The sequence below is a fragment of the Molothrus ater genome, chromosome 14 (assembly GCF_012460135.2).
Source record: "Molothrus ater isolate BHLD 08-10-18 breed brown headed cowbird chromosome 14, BPBGC_Mater_1.1, whole genome shotgun sequence".
Lineage (NCBI taxonomy): Eukaryota > Metazoa > Chordata > Aves > Passeriformes > Icteridae > Molothrus > Molothrus ater.
The window spans coordinates 8,033,240-8,055,004 of NC_050491.2; the positions used below are offsets into that span (position 1 = coordinate 8,033,240).

At 44.1% G+C, this 21,765-nt stretch overlaps 1 protein-coding gene across 2 annotated transcripts in view; it reads right to left on the minus strand.

The window, feature by feature from the left end:
• Positions 1-21,482, minus strand: part of PAK3 (p21 (RAC1) activated kinase 3) — a 126,946-nt gene extending 105,464 nt beyond the window's left edge. For both annotated transcript variants that reach the window (XR_004981899.2, XM_036401866.2), the window contains exon 1: positions 21,248-21,482. The gene's annotated coding sequence lies outside the window, so the exon portion shown is untranslated. The remainder of the gene's footprint in view (positions 1-21,247) is intronic.
• Positions 21,483-21,765: the final 283 nt, after the last annotated feature.

Below are 21,765 nucleotides of genomic sequence, written 5' to 3' on the forward strand. Positions count from 1 at the left end.
AGTCAGTTCTGCACTGGACTGCTGTGCACACAGGTTCTATCAGACTTTGTGACTAAGTAAAGATTTTCAAACAATCCAGGGAGCCATTATGGAAGCCAAAAAGCAGATTGAACTTTTAGATCAAAAAGTCCTGTTCTACACAGGAAAAAATTTATTACAAACATACTCACTTTCCTAAAGGAGCCCACACATGCCCTAACAGTTCAGCCTGAGTTAGGAAATTCCCTTTCACCAGCACTCTGAGCACACGTGCTGTTTGCTTTCATCAAAACAAAATCCAGCAGCCAGGAAAGGAGGGGGAAAGGTATCAGTGGTAGGGGAGTTTGTCAGCTGCAGAATCAGAGAATAATTTCTAAAACCCTCAACACTTCAGCAATAAATGTGGATTCCCCAGGAGGTGGAGGTCCTGTCATGGCCTCTCCATCAGCAAGGAGGCAAAACCAGGCCTGCTGAAGGACAACCAGGGATGGGAATTCACCTGGCAGAGTGCACAAAACACAGCAGCTGAACAAAACTGGGTATGGAGACATCCTGGGATTCATGTCATAACCTGGGCACACACTCAGCCCCCAGCAGTGAGGGGCAGGGCAGGGCTGGCCCCACACTTGGGTCACATCCCAGACCTTCCAAGCAAAGCAATCTGGTGCAGGAAACCTCCCTCCAGCACTCACAGACAGCAAGGTACAAAATCCAAAGCCTTGCCAAGTGAAGTGTCCAACAGGGAGAGCTGGAAATGGAAACCAAAAGCCAGGTTTCCAATGAGCATTTGTTTGCAATGTGGCAAGAGCAAGGCAACCCTCACCCCCTCACTGCTCCCCCTGGTCACATACCTCACCTCTCAGCAGGTGCCTCTTTCCTGGAAGAGGATGGATTGAAGAGTGAAGACACCCCTGCTTTTCCTGCCTCTGCTACAGCACAACAGCCTCCAGAAAGGCAGCAGAGGACCAAGCAGAAAGAAATGACCTTTAGTTTGCCCAGTAGTCACTGCCAGCATCTCCTGCAGCTTCCCACTTCAGCCCTGGGCTGATCCAAAGTACCCAACTGCCTCAGCCAAACCCCCTGGCCCTGGGCAGCTCCATCCTCAGGGAGCTTTGAACTGAAGGTCTGATCCAAGTGCCTTCTACACAGGCAAATTCAGACCCAAATGAGCACCCAATGTCAGGCCCCACACCCTGTGCAGGTGTGACAGGAGGTGCTTGGGCCCAGGCTGCCTTGGCAGCACTTCTGATGCCATGAGTGAAAAGTACAAAACCTGAGTAGTTGGTCTAAAAAACTTCCCTTCACCCCACTGACCTCCCTTCAGGAGGTTCAGTGGCCAGAAAACAAGGACCTGGACAAAGGAAAATGAAAGTCAAAATGACAATGAAACCTAGAAAGATGGGAAGAAGGAAGACATGGGATGCATGACTAACATTTTATTGTCTCCACCTTAGTTTGCTGTCCCCAAAACCCTTCAATGTGGCAACAAAGCATTTATGGCCCACTCCAAAGCTACCAAGAGCAGTGGGAGTCCTCTCACTGGCTTTGCAGGGCTCAGGTTCACAGATGGGTTTCCCTGAGGGTGTGGGCAGGATTGCTGCCAGATCTCAGAACTTCACCCCGTTCCCTGCTGGAGGGCTGGGGGCAGCACTCCCCACCAGAAGCCTCATTAGAAGGTTCTCCTGGGAATGGCAGATCTTTCCCTGTGGATGCCCAGGAGCATGGGCCATCCTCCTGATAACAAAACCATGTCTTTCTGCTTCAGACATCCCAGGCATTTCCCTGAAGTCCCTGTGTGGCTCAGAGCAGTTACCTTTCAAAGTAGTATCTTCTTAATTTGCTCAAGGACACTTCATGGTGCCATTAAAGTTTCTCTCCAGCAAACATGCTATTACACAGCTTGGAAACTTAATTAATTAAACAACATGTATAATTTCTTTCAACAGCTAATGCAGCACAGAGGAAGAGATCTGCCATACTCTTGGTTACTTCAGTGCCACTTCCAAGAAGCTCTGAAGTCTCTGGGCAGAGAAACTGCCCTGTCCTGCCCCCCTACTACACCTCTTGTCACCATGCAGAACCGTTCTGTGCAAAAGGAGATCCTCTCAAATAGCAGATGCTGCAGCCAGCAAGCCTCACAACTTACTGCCCTCCACATTGTCTTTGCTTCAGAGCTGCCAAAGCTGTTAGCACTGGTAAAATTTTATTGTGTCCTCAAATCCCATTATGTGGTTTTCCTTGAAAATGCCTCTTGGCAGACAATTCTTGTAGTCCAGCCCCTTGTATGCAATAAGGTCTCTTTCCATTGTTACTCATGGCACACTTTTCAGTTTAAATTCCCCCTTTCTTTCTCAAGATAAAATAGAGAAGGAAAGAACTGATCGGGTTTTCTAATGAGATTCTTCAGACTTCTTCTATTTCTTTGCAAGCTTTAGAAGTAGGTAATGAAAATATGAAAAATCAGCAAACTGTAGTGAATTTGCTACAATTTTCTGAGACTCTAAATACCAATTTCCATTTCATCCTCATTTGAATTTCTCATATCATTACTAAAAACAAAGGGTTAAACTAAGTGACAGTTTAATCCATTTCCAATTATATTGCTTAAATGAGCAAAAAAAAAAAAAGGTCAGTCTTGGGGGGGATCAATGCTTTGCTTCCACAGCACAAACAATTCCACTTAGCAGTTTGCTAATTTATCATCATTCATTTAAAAAGAAGCTTTATTGGAAGTGCAATACCTTTTGTTTCCCTGGAAATGCAGGGTTTGCCTTTCCTCTCCTACACAGAGTGAGAGAGGAGAGAGAGCAAATCCACCCAGAGTGATCTGACAGTTCTCGGTGTTACTAATAATACTTCAATACAAGCAGCTCCCTGATTGTATCACCAGAAGAAGTCACTGATAAAGAACACCAAGAGGCAATATCCCCTGTGGAGATTGGGAGCATCAGGCAAATTCCTTCATTCTACTCTTAAGTGCCATGGGCTAATCAGCAGGGCTCTGAGACTGTGCTACCTTGTCAGGAAAGAGTCTGGACCAGCTAGGGCAAAAGACAAGTGAATCATCAGAACTGAGCTGAGTAAGTAATTTAACAGAAGCCCAGTTAGTTGCACTGCATTAGTCACACAGGAGGTTTTCCTCTCACTCCTGGAGCTGGTGGAGAGCACAGCTGTGGAGGATCTCTGCTGGGATCACACAGCTGGACCCCCACACTACAGACAACCAACAAGGCAGATGTATTCAGTAGTCACCTCTACACACCTGATGAGATGAATCCCAAGAAAAGTTTAAAGTCCTTGAGGCTCCACCTCTCCCAGAATCCTCCCTTGAGTTTAAACAAGGTATTTCAGCAAAACATTCAGCACTGGTTGGACACCAGCCCTGTCTGCAATGAGAGGAGCAGCTTCCCTCCACCCCTCTGCCATGGCCAAACCTCACCTGAGCCCCATGGAAACCCTCTCGTGCAGGGAGCAGTCCCAGCTGTCCTCCCCACCCCTTGGAGGGGCTGGGAAAGCAGGAAATCTTCCTTGCTCTTCTTTCAACAAGCTCTCTGTCACAAACCCATATTCCAAGGACCAGGGGGAACACTAATTAAAGGAGCAAATTTGCCCTGGTTTTGAATGTGCAGGCAGCTCAGGGACACAGCCTGCATTTCCAACCAGCTGGCTCCTCGTGGGGCAAACAGCTGCTTGATTTTTCAGGCTTCATTGCCTGTCCAGCCCAGCACACTGAAAGAGGCTTCCACCAACACATGCAAGACGTGAACTTCTCCCTCAAGCAGGCACATAAGCCATCCCTTTAAATGGGGTCAGTGTTAATTAACCCACTTTAAGGCCCTTTATGCAGAAAAAAGAATACTTTTCACTTTCTGTGGACACACAGTTTCATCTGCCAGCTACCTTGTACAGAACAGCTCTCTTCTTTCACTTGCAGGAGAGGGGGTTTGGGTACCCTCCACATTCAGGAAGATCCCCAGCAAACAGAGAAAGGATTCCTACAACAAGAGAACACATGGGTGGAACTATCAGCTTATTTCACTGGAAAGCATGAGTACAATTGTGGAAGGAAAGGCACTTACTCAGAGTACTCTGTTAGTAAGGTTTTGGCTTGGCACTGTTCACAGAGGGCCTTTTAAGTTTGGTATATATATATTAATTAGAAAAATGAGCAGGTAGAACATACAGCATGCACCCACAGTAAGGACTCTCTTCACTGCTATTTACACACACATTTCTATTGTCTTCACTCAAAAAACAAGTCATTTTTTTACCCATCAAAAGACCTGAAAAACCCAGTGAACATGCTGGAAAAAACATTTCTGTTGGCATCTTTTAAACATAAAAAGTAACTCAAAGCAAAGAGTGAGCATGTGACTTACTAATTTGTTGCCAAAAACTCAAACATAGAGCCACATTTCACAACAGGCTTACCTGTAAGAAAAAATACAAAGAAACAAAATATACAGATTCCCAAAAATTTATGTTGGGAAATTTCTCCCCTTTTACTTCTGTTTTATGATTTTAGCTTATTTTAAAACTACAGAACATTCAAAGCTTTGAGTACTTCTATTATCTCCAGTTATTTGCTGGCCTTGAACCTGAACTTTCAAAAAATCCTGCCTTCACTGTAAAAAGACCAAGAAGTGTAATTACAGGGAAGCGTTATCTTTAGATTAAAGTGCAGCAGAGATGCAGCACTGCCATCCCAGCCTTAAGTGTGCTCAATGAGGCAAACTCCACTGGGAAGAGTACAAGGTTCAGTCAGTGACCTTGGGATAAAAACTGGAATATCACCAACCACAGCCACTTGAACATCAAGAGTCAGGATTAAAAATAAATACACACAAACAGCAGTCTTGGGGCTGGGGAGAGAGAAAAGTGTCTCCTCTTTGGTTCAAATTTCCACTTACTCTTCCATGGATGGGGAGCACAGGAAATTACTTCCTTATGGATGCTGAGAAATACCCCTGAATCCAAGAGTTGAGACCTTAAGGAAAAACCCAAACCAGCAACATTTGTAGTAAAATAACTCTTCAAGGTGCAAAATTAAGACTTTGCACAAGTATCCACACACCCCCTTTTCCAAACAAAGACAAAATTCCCAATTTCCTCAGCTTTACTTTAGAATATTCCCCAGAGAAAGATCCTTGCTGACTTCCCTTTGCTATCAATGTTGTTTTCCTCTGCTTCCCCCTCCCTTTCACCTAATTTGTTCTTTAGATGTAAATCTCAGCTCTGCTGATTTCATAAGCAGTTCATAATATTTTTACATTAATGCTTTACATTATAAAAGACTGTGAAGAAGCCTGTACTGTCATTTCTTGTTTCTGCCTAAGAGACAACAACGTTGCTTGGCACAGTGCACATTTACCACACTACAGAGCAGGTATGGAACAGCTCTGCTTGTGCCCCATATCTGCATTTCTTCTCTCCACCCCCAGCTATGGATGTCTGACTGCTGGACCCCAGGCATGATTTTAATGGGTGATTTTTATAGGTGTGACAGCTGGAGTAAAGTACTTAGCACTTGAGAAAAGCAGGTCTCTTGGCTCCAAAGCCAACCTGGGCATTCAAAAATCATTACTCAGATCCTAAAAAATAATGAGATTGGCTTAGCAATAAAGATGAGTTTAGATATTAAAGGTTTTATTTGCCTTATGGTGTTTCTGCCTTTTGCTTCTGCCTTCTAGCCTTTTTTTTTTCCAGCAAGGAGAATTAGAAATTGTCTTTTAAATGAAAACAGAGATTTTTCCCATAAATCACCTGACTTCTGGAGCTAGGATCTCAGGAAAAATATTCAACCTCATCAGATTGATGGTTCACAGAAGTGATAAGCAGTGCATATCCTCATTAGAAGCACATTTTCTTGTACAGGTTCCTTCCAGGTAAAAAAGGTATCAGAATTGTCTTTCTCCCCTTGTGGATACTGTTACCCAGTCTCTCAGAGTTATCACAAAGGGGACACCTACATTCAATAAACAGGTACATTTACATTTGGACTTACAGACCTATACAAAATTCATTTCAGAGGGAACCTCTTATATCATCAGAATTGTCACACTCACTTCATGCAGCCTGAGATATTAGAGGATATCTGTGCCCTCTGGCTGTATGAGAGACATCAAGGCTCTCCTAAATGCACATTGCCCAAGTTCTGGATGCAATGATCATCAAGGATTCTGAAGCCAGGCTCAGTTCATGAGGCCTTGATCCAAAAATTTCCAAAGCTCTGGGGAAAGTCTAAGGCAAGATTTAGGTTTGTATCTTACATATTTTGAGGGTGGGAGATGAGGGAGTAGAACATTAACTGTACATATCCCAACCCATCAGCAAGTCTAAACCAACCTCATCTTCCCACAGAAAGCAGAACAAACCAGCCCTAAGCTGATAAAGCCTACCAGACCTCAGAGAGGCTGATGAGTGGCACAGTATGGATGGACTTGCAAGCTCCCTCTGGAATTAAAAAATGCAAATTATTCTAGAGAGAGGGGGAGATTTTAATATACATTAATATATTTCAGACTTGCCACATTCTTTGAGTTCTGTTGTTGAATTCTTTTCTGGCAGAAGGGGGATGGCAAGGTGACCTATTGGTGTAAATAATCAAATATAGGCTTGGCATGAGGCGAGACTCCATCCCCACTGTCAGGATCTCAAACTGGAAGGAAGGTCACACTTCCATCTCCTCCTTATCCTTCAGAAGTGACACCTCTGCCCTGCTTAGCAGTAGCCTGGCCAAATGGCAGAATTTGGTGCAGCCACATCACCCTGGAATGAGCACTCAACAGGTAACTAATCTGAAAGCTTTCAAGAGCCACCATGGCTGCTTCCAAGCCATTCTTCCAAATCTACTTCCTCTTCCAAGAAGCTTTCCAAGAAGTAGAACAGCCAACATACCATTACCATGATGATGCAGAGGCCCACAGGCCAGGCATGAGGACTTGGCAGCTCTTTTTTGATGCTTCACTTCCAAAAGTATAACCAGAGTCAGTTTTGGCTGGAGAGCAGTGAGGTTTTGGCTGGAGGTGGTATAGCTAAGGGCTAATCATGCTCCTACTGAAGTTAATGGAAGTTAATTTCCCCATCATTTTCACCTGTGTTGAATAACTTAAGGACATTCAGCTATCAGTGCAATCAGTGATGGAGTCATACAAAGCTGGAGAAGATGGGATGTACAGCTACTCTGAAAGAAACACTCAGGAGCAAAGATCATCCCAATCCATTCTGCTTAAGATAATTTGAGAGGCCTGTCTTTATGTAACCTGGTTTGTGAAGAGACATGCCCACTTACTGCCTCCCTTTCCTCCCTGCAAAATCCCCATGCTGCTCTAACAAGAGTCCCCTAACAAACTAAGCACACACAGCTTTTCAAAGAAGGCATCAATGCCCTAAAATAAATAATCCTTTAAACCCTTGTGCACTGCAGCACTTGCTGGGCCTTAGGCAGGGAGAAAACAAGACAAACTGCAGCTGTGAAATATGAAGTAGGACAGGAATGAGAAAACATTCCTTTCTCCTGAGGAAGCAAGTGTTTTGATCTACCAGTTTAAATGAGGCCTTGCAAATCAAGAGCCTCACACACACCCAGAGGAGGAAGAGCTCTTGCTGAGCTCCTGCAGAAGGTGTCCCAGCAGCACCAGGAGATGAACAAACCAGCAGGAGGGGAACAGCAGTCCTGCTCTGACCAGCTCCTCTGCTGTTATGTTTCATTCAGCTCTCCTCCTAGCCTGTATTCTACTATGATCTTTTCTGCTTAGAAATGAACCATGACTGTGCACAAGTGCAAGAATATAAATCATGTTACACGATGTTTCTTAAGGTTTAAATATGTTTTAATCTGCAGGTATAGGGTGAGTACTCACAAGAATTCTGGGAAAAGAGAAGCTAGTGATTTATTGAGAGCACACAGTGTAGCTCTCATTTTCCAGCCAACTCATCCCAACATGGCCAGGCACACTCAGCTCAGGTGCTCTATTGGATGCACTGGTTTTGCAAGGCAGGAGGAAGGCACTGCCACTGCTGTTATAATTGGTAGCTCCCAAAGCCCACCCACTGTATCTAGCTCTGTGTGATGTCTGAAAAGGGGTGCAAGAACAAGATCCAATTTCCTAGTGCCAGCTCCTGGTTAACCATGAGACTTTGAGTCCCAGCTGGGACACTCCACCAAGCAGCAGCAAATGTCACTGTGATAGGAGAGAGAAGGACCATTTTTCAAAGTATTTGTGATATCTCGCTGATATCTCAACATATCAAAATACCTATGTAGGAACCAAGTATCTTGTTCAGTTTAGATCAAGTCAGAGATACAAAAACAATTGTAAACAAAACTGAGCCACTGTCAGCATTCAGTGTCTCTGAGAGCCATCCCTGTCCTCTGGCCTCCCCAGCTGTCCTTCCTATAACAAGGGGAACAGAAGACAACCTGTATCTGTTGACAAGGGGACAAATGGAATACACTTGGTAATAAGTTAACTCAGCTTGAAGGAACCAACATTAAGCATTCCAAAAGTAAATAATTACACTCCCTGACTAAAGTTGTCACTCTATAGAGAGTCCTGCATAGAATAATGAAGACTTGCTCATTGTAGTCCTGTCATCCCTGAAAGTATCTCTCTTCACAATTTATTTTTAACTTCTTTAGACACAAACTTTCACTTGCTGTTGTTTGTGTCCAAGAATAAACAGGGCCTTTTTGAAGATGGAGGCTTCCAGGCTGTGATAAAGGCTTGGAAGGTTGTCTAGCACTGCTGCAGTCTCTCCAAGAGCTTACGCAGAGTCCTTTGCAGAGATGTTATTTTACAACTTCTCAAAGCACCTCAATAGATTTTGACAGATATCCCTACACCTCATGTAAGCACCAGCATGCTAGCAGGACTGTTTTTCCTACCCAGTCAACAATGAAAACATAAGGAACACTGCACTGACATGTGCAGACACCAGCTCTTCATTTCTAACAATAGTTGCTTCTGGTCATTTCTGATTTCCCTCACGCATCAGAACCGAGTTGTTGCTGTCACTTATCTTCCAATGGAGTGGCACATGTTATTTCTAGGGAAGAAACTAAAAACATATTTCAAAAGTGTTCAATCAACCCTGTCAGCATCATTTCTGTCAAGAGAAGAACCAAGTAAGAACACCAGAACTTGAAAGGTTTACTGTTTCACACCATGTACTGCTGTAATTATCAGAGTGTACAGGCAAGGTACAAGCAGAGCAGAATTTTTCTGCCAGCCACTAAAAGAGATTGGCATCCCAGATGATAAACATTTATTTAAGTCCTCTCTCCTCTGCATTTCCACATGCCCTGCAGATACTCTTCAGTCCCAGCTTGTGTGACCTGAAGGTATTACACACAAGACTTGATAAGAAGACAACTATTTTGCTCCATGGCACTTTATGAAACTTCAGTAATTCAGTGCCTTTTATAGTGAAAAACAAACCTATTGTGGTATTTTAATGCAGCAAAATCATTCTGAAGCATCATCCACATTTAAATGGGAACCTTTCCAATCAGGACAGGCAAACCCAGAGATTATTGTACTAAGCTGAAATGTGACAGATTCTAACACTTGTCCCTGATGTGACACGAAATTGTCCTGACAGATGAGGGACTCTGAACCTGTCATACCTAGTTCAATGCTCTCACTAGCTCTGCATGACTCCATAGGACCACATTCATAAGCAGATGCACCTACATGCTGAACAATTCCATGTGTGCAGCTGGCAGAGCAGCAGCCTCTGTAACAGCCTGGCAACACTCCTCTGGTCAGGAAGGGCTCTATTTCACAAAGATTTGATTATCCTCAATCACTGAGAAACCAAAGAGTAGCCAGATATCTGTAAGCACATCTTATGTACTCAGATCTCTGCCCAAGTTCAGCACTTCAAATGAGCAGAGCCAAAGGGGACACTGTTGTCAGCTTTCCCCCCATTATTCTGTAGAATGCCCCATCTCCCCTTTCTTCACTTCTGTTTTACACCAACATTCCACTAAGACAGTGTCCTAAACAAGAACTCAGAAAGTAAGGAAGATGGATTCTGTGATTCTATTACCCAGAGTGATTTCTAGGACAACCTTCCATATCCTAATGTTCTACTTCATCCTCAAGATACAAATATTTTTTCCCCTATGCGTGTCTCAGGGACTTCCTTCTAGATTTTACAGCAAAAACTACTGAAATACAGATTCACCCAGAAACTTCATGGAGTGCACACACTGTTACTCTCCTTTCTAAACTATACACACAATATGAGATCCACCTCTGCTGAGGTGAATTTCACTTGATCTTGGCACAACTTTCACAATGCTGACACCAAAAAGAAGCCTGCTCCTCATTGTCTTCATTTAAGGGAAAGAGGTTCAGCTTTGTATTTCCAGTGCTTCCAAAATAAGCAAAGGATAGTACTGAAGAACTCTGCTGGCTCTGCTCTACTCCAAAGCACCTGAGACAAGGATGGGAAAGAACCAGCACTGTGCAACAATCCCATTCCACAGTGTAATTAACTCTCATCTTCCCTGGCCCTGGAGCACTTGTCTCCTTCAGCCATAACTGAAAGAAACAACAGAAAGCTCTGGAGGCAAGGGAGGGGACAAAAGTAGCTGCTGAAAGTTGTTCTCCCTGTTGGCTGTATTGCTTATTAGGCAACTGGCTAATTTTTTTCATCACAGAGGTCATCATAAATAAATTCTGCATGCAGATCAGAGCAATTAGGAGTCAGGAGAGTCAGCCCCCAGAATTACACTCTCACTTAATCACCCAACAGCCTTGGGGGACCTGTTCCATGCCCATTCTGCCATAAAATGCTCTTTTACTGGGATACCACAAAAAGTCTGACATCAGCTGAGACCACAGCCTGTCCCATTGTTCACACAGCCTCACTGCCTCCCCACACCCTGAACACCTCCAGTTCCCCCTGCACGCCCAGTGTGGGCAGTTTGGGGCTGAACCTGGCACAGCCCCAATGCTCCCAGTGCTGCTGCAGGCTTGGGGACACAAGGCACAACATTAGCCATGTCCCACTTCCCTCACCTGGAAAATGGAAGGAAGCCACGATTCTATTTCCTAGGGAAGGCTGTGGACTGGTGTCACCTCAGGAACTGCCCTGTACCCCTGGCAGGGATAAAGCAGGAGATGGGCAGGTTCTGAGCTTTGTGTGCTCTGCCCCTTTCCACACTGCAGGCCCAGCAGGGCAGGAGCACATACATGGCTTGCTGCCTACCAGTTCAACTATCCTGACTTGTACCTGGGGAACTTCACAACGAGCAACGTAAAGAATTGTCTTCTAATTAGCCATGCACACCAAAGGAAGAACCATATAGCTAATAAGCACAAATAGAATCACCATTCCATGAGACTTTATTAGGTACTTACAACTGAGATTGTAGCCATTTGTCCTGACAACAAGCTTAGGCAAAACTGATGCATGGTGTCCTTTAAATCTCAACTGGTTTAATTAGACTAGTTGAGGATATTTGATAACCCAGCCCTTTAGCCCCTCTAAAAACACATTGTATGTCTTATTTATTAATTTTTTATTTATATCAAGGTACTATTCTGTTTCTCTAGGGGGCATTTGCAAAAGTTAAAATGCAGAGCCAGACAATAAATCCATCCAGTACCTAATAAATCCATCCAGTACCTAATGAAATGACCTTCCAAGGAAGTAAAACCCTATCACCCTGAAAAGCCAGAGAGGCCTTTGTTGAATTTGCTGAAGGTAACTCCAGCTTGAAAGATGGCATCTCTGCCTGAGAGGTTGGAAAAAGTGGTGGCTATCATGTTTGAGTGAATTATTAAAAGTGACAGTTATCTCTGTATGCTTACAATTGGAACTTCTGATTTCACAGACTATAACAAATGCACTGCTGCTGTTCTGAATGGCCTAGCATTAATAAAGCAAACCAATTCTGAGTGCCCAAGGCCGGAACCTCAGGGACAGCAGATGGTGACCAGGACACCCATTCTCACATTAGCATAAGAACAGTATGGAGTGGGTCACAGATTGCCTTTAAGCAAGCTTTCAGTTGTCCACACAGTCTCTGCTTCCTACCAAATGAGACAACACCATTGTTTGGGATTTCTAATTTAGGTAATCGGTGCCTCATGACATAAAATGTATTTCACAAACAAGGCAAGCAATAAAGAAATCTATCTCCTTTGTAACTACTTGCACTCCATAAGCACCTTATTTAAACTTTGCACACATAACAAAAGGAAATTAACAGTCTTTGTTCACATATGTTAAAACACTTTGGACAAATTACTTAAGAGCTCCTAAAATTTGACCTTTTTTCCTAAAATTCCTTCTAATTTTGTGAGCAATTACAACTGTAATTTCTTGTAAGCACAAATAGCATATACATTGATTTCCAAACTGCTGTTCTCATTGAGAATCAGAGCAAATCCCAAATAGAAAATTGGAAACTCTGCCTCAAATTCTTTGAAGAGTATGAAACCCATATGCTTACCTGGATTGAAAATTAAGACTGTCCTGATTTCAAAGGAGGCAAAACTTCACCCCATTCCTAATTTAAGCCTCAGAGTTAAATAAAATGCAGCTGAGGACTGGACTCTCCAGAGAGAAGTTCAGAGTGAGACTCAGGATACCATATGCAAACTTTTATAAGATATTTTGTCCTTTCTAGACAACACAGGTAAGCTCCACTTTAAATAAAGTCTCACAGAATGTGTGTTTGATACCTTAATATCAATAATGAACAAAGCCTTTTGTGTTTACATGTCTGTCTTCTTGGCTGTTTTAACTCAGATTTCTGAAATGTGACTCTGTATTCCTCGTATTTTGTGCTCCTTGGACAGGGATCCTCAGCTGAATTTGTTTCCTGTTTATTGACCATCAAGGGAATGCTTCAAGTCTACTCATCATCAGTCAAATCAGATCTGGAAAACCTTGAGGAAGAACCCCATCTTTGAAAAAACATAAAGCACATTAATGGAGAGATTCCCTACTACCTCACAAGCTCTCTGCAAGAAAGATACAAAATGGCAGAGATAATTTCTTTTTTTTCTCCTCCATCCAAGAAACAGGAAGGAAAAAAAAAAAAAGGGGTGTTACATCCACTCCCAAACCTAAAGGATTAAAGATGAGTTAAACCAATCCACACACATATTGTGTGCCCACATACCTCCTCCTCAGCACTGCACTTACTCTAGAAAATTGCAATCATGGCTTCACCTGCCTGGATCCCCTTTGAAATCCCCATGATGGGAACTTTTGAAGCAAAGCTGCTATTAAAAATCTGCAGGGTGCCCAATAGATGGTCAACCTCATTCCAAGTCAAAAGTGCAAAGCTCCAGTGGTGACAGTGCCATGGATTCCCTAGAATGGATCTTGGCAGGCTCAGCCAGCCTCCAGCTTCCCAAGCTGTTCTCCCCACAAGGAGCCAGCAAAGGCAAGGCACTCCACACCACAGGCACACCCCAGATTCCAGACATGGTTGATGGTAAGGCAGCTGAGAATTACAGATTTACACACAACACAGACTGGCACAAGGAACAGACGAAATCTTTTGTTGATGTTGCTGTTCTTGTTTCTCATGTAACACAGTTTTCATTCCCTAAAGCCAATGTATTAATTGCCAACTGAAAATAAGTCATCTCATCATCTTACTTGAATAAATATCAGTAATTCTGAAGCTTGACTGGAAAATTCAAGAAGCCATATCTGAACAGTTAAAGCAAATAATTATTCCTGTATCTTGATCAGCACATTTCCTTCTCTATGAACTACTCGAAAATGATGAATTCTCTAGAAACTTCCTGGAATTAAGGAAAATTTTTGAATAAACTGGAAGATATTTTGGGTCACCTGATCACTGGACACCACTGAATTATGAGGGTCCCTTCCTGGACGAGGTGTTCAAAAGGTGCCTGAGGATTTTGCAGTTGTTGATCGATGAACTATGAAAAAACACCAAGGGGAGGGACTAAAAGCTGGTTCCTTATGTAATCTTGAGCAGAGCTGCTTAGGGCTTAATTTTCTGAACTGTTTGGCTTCAAGAATTTCAATTTTCTTTGAACTTTCTTCCGGATACTTCTGGGGATGGAATTTCTAAAAACTAGACCAAATGAGAATTTACAATCTTGCCACAGGAACTTTGCCCCTGAAAAGACCCTCTGCTTAACACTCAGTGTTGTTTAACAGAGAGAAAATGTAAATCTAATAGCATTTCTTGACTCTACCTTTGGGGGAAGAACTTTCCACTGCTGCAGGTATCTCCTTAGTGGCTCTAGAAGGAGAGAGGTAGAAGAAGAATTATAGTAACTTGTGCTGGAGAGGAAGTGTCATCTTGTCCTGCCAGCACTAAGACTTCTTACACTCATCACAGAGTGAGAATGAGTGAAAGAAGGAAGACAAACATAAACATTGCAGTAAAACACTACAGAAATATTTTACACTGCTTTCATGATGTATATTTATAGCCAGAGTAGGGATGTGACTGTAAAAGTATTATTTTAAAATGTTCTCTAATATCTAATTTATTCTTCTCAAATTCCATTGGGGTGGTCTACAGAAAAAATCCACACTGTAGCCAAAGCACTGCAGGCAAGTACTGGATGTTCTGTAAAAACATTAACAGTTTTTTGCCTGCAAATCTGCTCTCCATCATATTTCTCATCTTCCACTCCTCAGTTCCCAAGATAATAGAATTTCCTCAGTTCTGTGGTTACCTAGAGTTTTCTCATGGAAACAAGCCTCAAACACATAATGAAGAAAACAAACAACTATCAGAAATCCTCCAAAAAGAACCCTTTAGCTTATTATTCCCTTATTCTTCCTGTGCAGGCTCAGAGCCAAAGACACTCCAGCCATCACTGGGGAGATCAGTGGTAAACATTGTTAGCTGTTAGCAGAGAAAAAAAACTTAAAATAAACAGGTCTTCAAGGTATAATTTTTCCCCTGATAAACATTAAAGAGGGGCAAAGCCAACAGACCTCTTTATCTCCCCTCTTCATTAATTAATAATATAAGCACTAATCTGAAAATGAAAAGGGCAGTTTCTTTGATCCTATGGGAAAGCCCCACAAAATAACCCCAAGGCTCCTGCCCCATTTGTCACATGGCTGCCACGATTTGCAGGTGGTACGGCAGAAATGAAATCCCACACTGATGAAACCTCATGTGGGTATGTGCTCCTCCAGTGCACTCTGTGCTGGACAATGGCCTGGGCAGACACCTGTCTCAAGTGCCTTTCTGAATATGCAAGAGGAGGATATTCCATTTCAGTTTTGCAGCTATTAAGGAGTCCCAGTGAAATGGTCATTACAGACCTGTCAGGCCAAAATGTGCTGCACTTACAGAGCTTTTATATGATTTGCCTCTAGCTGACTGTAAAGAGTGGGGATGATACATAGCATCCTTTTTATAGAGATCTCAAAGAGATAAATAAAAATAGTTTTCTATCTGGAAGATGCAAAGTGCAGGTAGGTTAAGTGAAAAATCCAGTCTCTCACAGCAGGGCAAGAGGAGAATTTGGGACAGAATCCAAATCAGCTGATAACAGTCCTGTGACCTCAGCTCTAAATGGGGATCTTCCTGTACTTACAGCCTCTTTCTCAGAAAAGTTTGTCCTGCCAAGGTGTTCTCCAAAGAGTACCACTGGTCTGGGAGTCCTGCTGCAGGAGCTTGTGAGGATGAGCAGAGAAGGCTCCTTCAGTAACAGCCTTTCCAGGGCTTCTTCCAGAGGTCAGAGATCTTACTGCCTTCTTTGCTTTTGGGTCTTCCTGACTTTTAATTTAATCAGAAGGCTGTGATTCATTGTTACTCAGCAATAAACTGTTTTTCTTAAAATGGCTAATCAAACTTAGATGAGGCCCTTGAGCAATGGGAAGATTGATTAGATACATTAAAGTTAGGTGTAGAGCAAAACTGAAGACCAGAGCATAAACTCCTATTGAGTTCCATAGAATTACAAACTGGTATTTCTACACATATCTTTTCCCCTGCTCTATCCCATATTTTTATGTATTTGTGTATCTATCCCAGCATCCTGAAAGAGGGAAATGGTAACCTCTCCCATGCTTTGCTAAGTTCCACACCCTACACATTGTGAACTAGTTAATATGGCAGAAAAGCTGCAGTGTCACAAGCTCTGCCCTCCCCATCAGCCCTGTGCTGTACATTCACCCACAGCTAGGATGAAAGGGATGTTTTTGATGGCAAGGGCTGGGAAGTGGGCAGGGAAGAGAGCTTGTCCTGCAGACATTCAGGAGTGACCACCTGTGTGTGAAAGAGAAGCTCTCAGCAATGTTTAACTGATGGTGAAGACCTGGATCCCCCCACTTGAATACTTATGTCCTTAGCAATGCTTGCTTTCTTACTCCCTTACATCTTACTGAAGATGCTGCATCCTCCCTAGATAGCCTGTTGTGTGGAATTTACTATAACTGCTGCTGGAAAGCATCCTTAAATTGATAAGGATAAGGATAATTGATAATTGATAAGGAGCTATAATGTGGGGAAATGAACTGACCAGAAAGTTCCTGTTGTATGGTCTTTATACTGTCACCTGAGCCACACAGGACAAGTCATATCAGGCTAGAACAGCAGAGCAGGTGATCTTCAGACCTACTCTAATATTGCAGTTCTTATGCTACCATGAAAATAAAACATTCACACCAACTGCCAGACAGCAGGTCAGTTTTTCCAGCTGATCCTCTGTCTTATTATGTAAGAGACATTGTTTGATTATTGCTCTCTGCTAACCTCTGCACAAATCAGCCATTATGGACTAGAACAGAAATTGTTACTGAAAATTCAATCAGTGTTTCACTGACTTTTTAATACACCACCATTGTGTACATCAAAGTGCATTAACCTGCTTGAGCCTATCGGAAAAGGTTTTATTAATGAACTCCATACTACCTAACAACAATGTAAGAGAAAGGAGCAGTGGTCCAGGACTTGGGAGGGATGGCAAAAGTTAAATACAAATTTCTCAACTTCAGAACTCATAAATGGTGTATTTAGGAGAGGGCATTATCCTTTATTTCACCTACAAAGGTGTTTTTATCTCCTACACGATTTAATTTCTGTTTTGCTTTGGCTGACACATGTTCATAGAATCACAGAACCACGGAATTTCCTGAGTTGAAAGGAACCCACAAGGATCATCAAGTCCAACTGGCCCTGTCCAGAACAACCCCAGTAACCCCACCATGTGTCTGAGAATGTTGTCCAAATCGAACGTTGGCTTCTTGAGCTCTGTCAGGCTGGAGCTGTGACCACTTCCCTGAAGAACCTGTTCCAGTGCCCAACCCCCTGGTGAAGAATCTCTTCCTAATATCCAGCCTAAACCTCTCCTGACACAGCTTCACGCTGTTTCAAAGCCCTTGTCTATGAGACCTAGTGACATGTGAGGCCAGCACAGATGATCCATACCTTCCCTTTCCCTTTCCCCTTCCCTTTCCCTTTCCCTTTCCATTTCCCTTTCCTTCCCTTTCCCTTCCTTCCCTTTCCCACAGAAGTTTATAACTCCACAGTGTTTGATGCTCATGGGTACAATGCTGCCACTTGATGGTACCCAAGGTTTAAAATTTGGGAAACTGCTGACACTGGTCAGTGACTTTGCTTGGGGCACACTTGGTGTCAGGGAAGGAAATGTCTTACACCATACAAATATGACAGGATGGATCCATCCCAAAATCAAATTAATGCCTCAGGGGAAAAAACATGCCAACAAATGGGTTTCATTACTGAAACTGCAAGAAGCTCCTGGAAAACCCCACAGGTAGAAAAGGGGACACATTAATTCAGCACTTCATCCAGTCCAGTGACACAGTCCACAGTCTGTCATATTAATGCTGCATTCAAAGGCAGGATTTAGGAGACAGGTTCATTGCAAGGCTACAGCTGTGACCATCTTTACTTCACATCAGAGTAAACCACATGGAAGATCTTAGCCTTAGGAAAGCTGCCTGTAATGCAAAGCAGCTATGAAAAGGCCCTTTTCACATCTCTTCTATCCTCACTCTCTCTATATATCAACCTATTTACATATATACTTCTACCTACCAAGAAGGCATAGAAGATGGAACCAGACTCTTCCAAGAGGTGTACAGTGAAAGGTAACAGACACAAACTGAAACACGGGGAATTCTGATTAGATTATTTTTTTTTCATGAGGATGGTCAAACACTGAAATTGCATCACAGAGCTTGTAGGATATTTGGTTTTGGACCTATTGCTAATTGAACTGAACTAAGCCCTGAGGAATCTGCTAAAAATTGGTCCTGCTTTCAGCAGCAGGTTGGACTATATCAAGTCACATTCATCCTAAATTATTGTGTGATTTTTCTTGGGTAAATTTGGAACCAGACCATAGGTCCTTAGTAAATATTAATGTATTTCTATAATACTTAAACTGACCCTCTGCACTGATCAAGAATGCCAGTACTCAGCTAAAAGAAATAATGGCACTACCCACAAAATACCCACAAGGGCCAGCACCCACACTGGAGAACTCTACACTCAGAAACCTCCTCCAGTGCACTCAATGAACACTTCATCCATCATGGACTCAATGTGTCCAGGGAGATTCTATACATACCCTGCTGTGCTCAACAGACCTGTGACTCCAGACCCTGGTTCCATAGTGAAACCTTCTAGAATATGATGCACTGAAAGAAAGATCACTGGGGAGTTTTCAAAAAAAAAGAAATCTTATAGGATCTCAAAATGTATCTTATTCTATCTGAAGGGTTAAGGCTTCAACTAGGAGGATAATTTCAAGGCACTCATCTAAGAGAGCACTGTGAGAGACTGAGGGTATTTACATATGCTGAATTAGTTATGATCTGATGATTTAAAGTGATATCTATTGATGCCCAAAGGTATTTTTGGGCCCATACTTTCTTCACTGACTGTTTTTATGTAGTTGTTTGCCAACTACTGACAATCTGTTTAGAAATATCAAGGAACATGAAATCTGGAGGTGTATCAGTGTGTGAGTGTCCACTCCAAAACATCTGTGAAAACAACCTTCAGGGATGGCAATCGGCCAGAGAAGCAGTTTGAAGCCAGCTAAGATAAGAATAAATATTCATGGCAGCTAAGGATTTTGCATTTAATACCATTCTGCTAATGCAGATAAATATTCAGATTTCCCTGGCTTCTGGAGAGTAAACCCCGTTTTAAAGAGAAATCCACACAACAGCATTCAAATACCATTACAGCTGCTGGTAAGGGGTTTGGGTGACGTGGTACCCTAGTTTTGACAGACCAAATGAAATCTCAGCAATTTCAACATCTACATCAGACAACAGATGCAGAAGGATTCATGTTCTGTATCACTGCTGCCTATGGCAGAGGGATGGCTCTACCTGTACCATCCTGTGCACCACCACACTGTACTTCTATCTTTCAGAACTGAACTTCATTCATAGGGAAAGCACCTCTCACTTGTTCTGACATCTTTGCATTGAATAGTATAACCCAAAGTTAATATTTTACTACTTTTACTCCTACCCATTTGTCTCTGTGCTAAGGCAAATGTTTCTGTGGTATAAATCCCAAGCTCACAGTTGAGTGTAACTGACTACTCAGTTTACAGGGAAAATACACAGCTGAATTAGAGTTAACCATGCTATTGCAGCTGTCAACCATGTTACAGCAGCAGATTTGTAGAGCCTCCTAACCAGGTAGCACTTTCCTCTCCAGCTGACCAAGAAGCCAGAGTTGCATCCTGTCCCCACCACAAATTCAAGTCACATCACATGCAGAAGAGAACTTAGAATAAATTATTCAAAGGGAAGCAGAATCAAAGAAGATTATTTCCCTTCCTCTGCAAATTCACAAGCAAAAGAATAACTTTGTTCTATAGCCCATTATTAAAACTCTTCACAACTAACCACACCACAAGACACTTGCACCCCAGCTGGATGCTAAATGAGGTTGGGACTGCAGGACCCCTGAGAAGTCACTCCACTTTCTCACATATAAGTTAGGAGCTTAATTCAGAACATGATCTTTAAACTGTTTTCAATGCACCTTCAGACTTCATGAAAGGAAATGAGCAAGATGACAGATGGACCAGTTGTTTATTTTTTTCAGCTCTCAGACTGCTTTAGCTTACTGCATCTTATTCCTTCTGTGCCATACCTTAATTTCTGGATTAGAGTCTCTTTAGAGTGAACACTCACTCCTTCTCTTCCCTCTTGTGACCATAGTTCCTGTAAAAGGCTCAGAAAGGAGGGCAAGTAGCTCCTAAACAACTCTAGGTGTCACACTTCTGGCTGGAAAAAAGGGGCAAGAGGAATGGAATTGGAAGGGGAAGTGCAGGCACAGGGCAATGAGAGGGCAGGGTTTTTCTTCCCCAGGCTTTCACTAGTCTTAAGCAAATCACTTCCCTTATACATTGCAATACATTAAAGTAATATTAAATTGTGCAGACTTCTGGCAGGATTTCCAAAGTACAATGCTCAGCCACCAGTGTACAGGTTTGAGGCATCAAAGCACTCTGGAATTCACGGTGTTAAGATTAAAAATAACAAGCTAAAAGTTGCGAAATGTTTAATATGTGAAACGCAATGATCTTAAGATATTTAAATGGCAAGTCACTGAAGGTGCATCTGGCATGGGAAGGTGAAATCTATGGCGCTCAACTCGGCCCAGCGGGCAAGCAGCCCGGCTCGCCGGTGTCTCACACGAGGAGCCTGCAGAGCCCTTGGCCTCCCCTCCCCTCCTGCCCTCCGCCAGGTTTCCTATGCCTGCCGGCAGCGCCAGCCGGCAGCGCGGCATCCCGGTCCCGCAGCATCCCGGTCCCATGGCAGGCATCCCTGTCCCGCAGCATCCCGGTCCCGCGGCATCCCGGTCCCGCAGCATCCCGGTCCCATGGCAGGCATCCCTGTCCCGCAGCATCCCGGTCCCGCGGCATCCCTGTCCCGCAGCATCCCGGTCCCATGGCAGGCATCCCGGTCCCGCGGCATCCAGGCCCAACCGGCACTGCCAGGCACATGCCAGAGCCTTTTCCATGGAGCCAGTTCTCCCTGAAGCCCCAAATAACCAGACCCCCAGCCCGAGGACAGTGGTCGGGGCGGTTAGAAGGCATAGATTTGGGAACTACCGAAGAGAGCCGGGTGCTGACAAAGAGCTCGGGGCTATCGCAGCCCCTCGCAAGCTGCAGCCGCGCACGGATCCCCGGCTGGGCTTTGATGCCCGGCTGGCTGCAGGGGGGCCGCGGGCTGCCAGGAGCCCGCCCAGGGCACAGCCTGTTGCCGGGCACGCTAGGTACAAAGGCAAAGCACAGACCTTCTCCCTGGCCTCTCCGCGGGGAGGCTGCGCTTGTCCTGCCGGCCGCGGCTGCGGTGCCGGCGGGGAGCTGGGGCCGGCCGCGGTGCCTCACCGGCTCCACATCGATCCGCCCGCCGCCAGCCTCGCTGCTCTGCTCTCCACCCCCTCCTTCCAGGGGGACAAAAACGGGGCTGGGGGGGACCTTTCTATTATTATTATTCTAATATATTCTGGGGGCTTGTGGTTCCTGCAGCCAGGCGGAAGTGAACCCGCTTTCGCCCCCCTCCTCCTTCCGCGATGCTCCGGGGCTGGATGCGGGCGGCCCCAACAGCCCGGGGTCCGGTCCCGGGGCCCGGCTGCCCGCAGCCCCCGGGCGGCAGCGGCGTCCCGGTCCCTTGGTCCCCGGGCGGGGTGGGGAGGCGGTGCCGTGCCAGAGAGGCAGAGGTTACTTGGGAGGCAAAAAGGAGCGAATAATTTTCTCCACCCCAGTGATGGGCGGCCTGCTCGGTGCCGCCGGGGCGCGTTCGGCGGCCCCG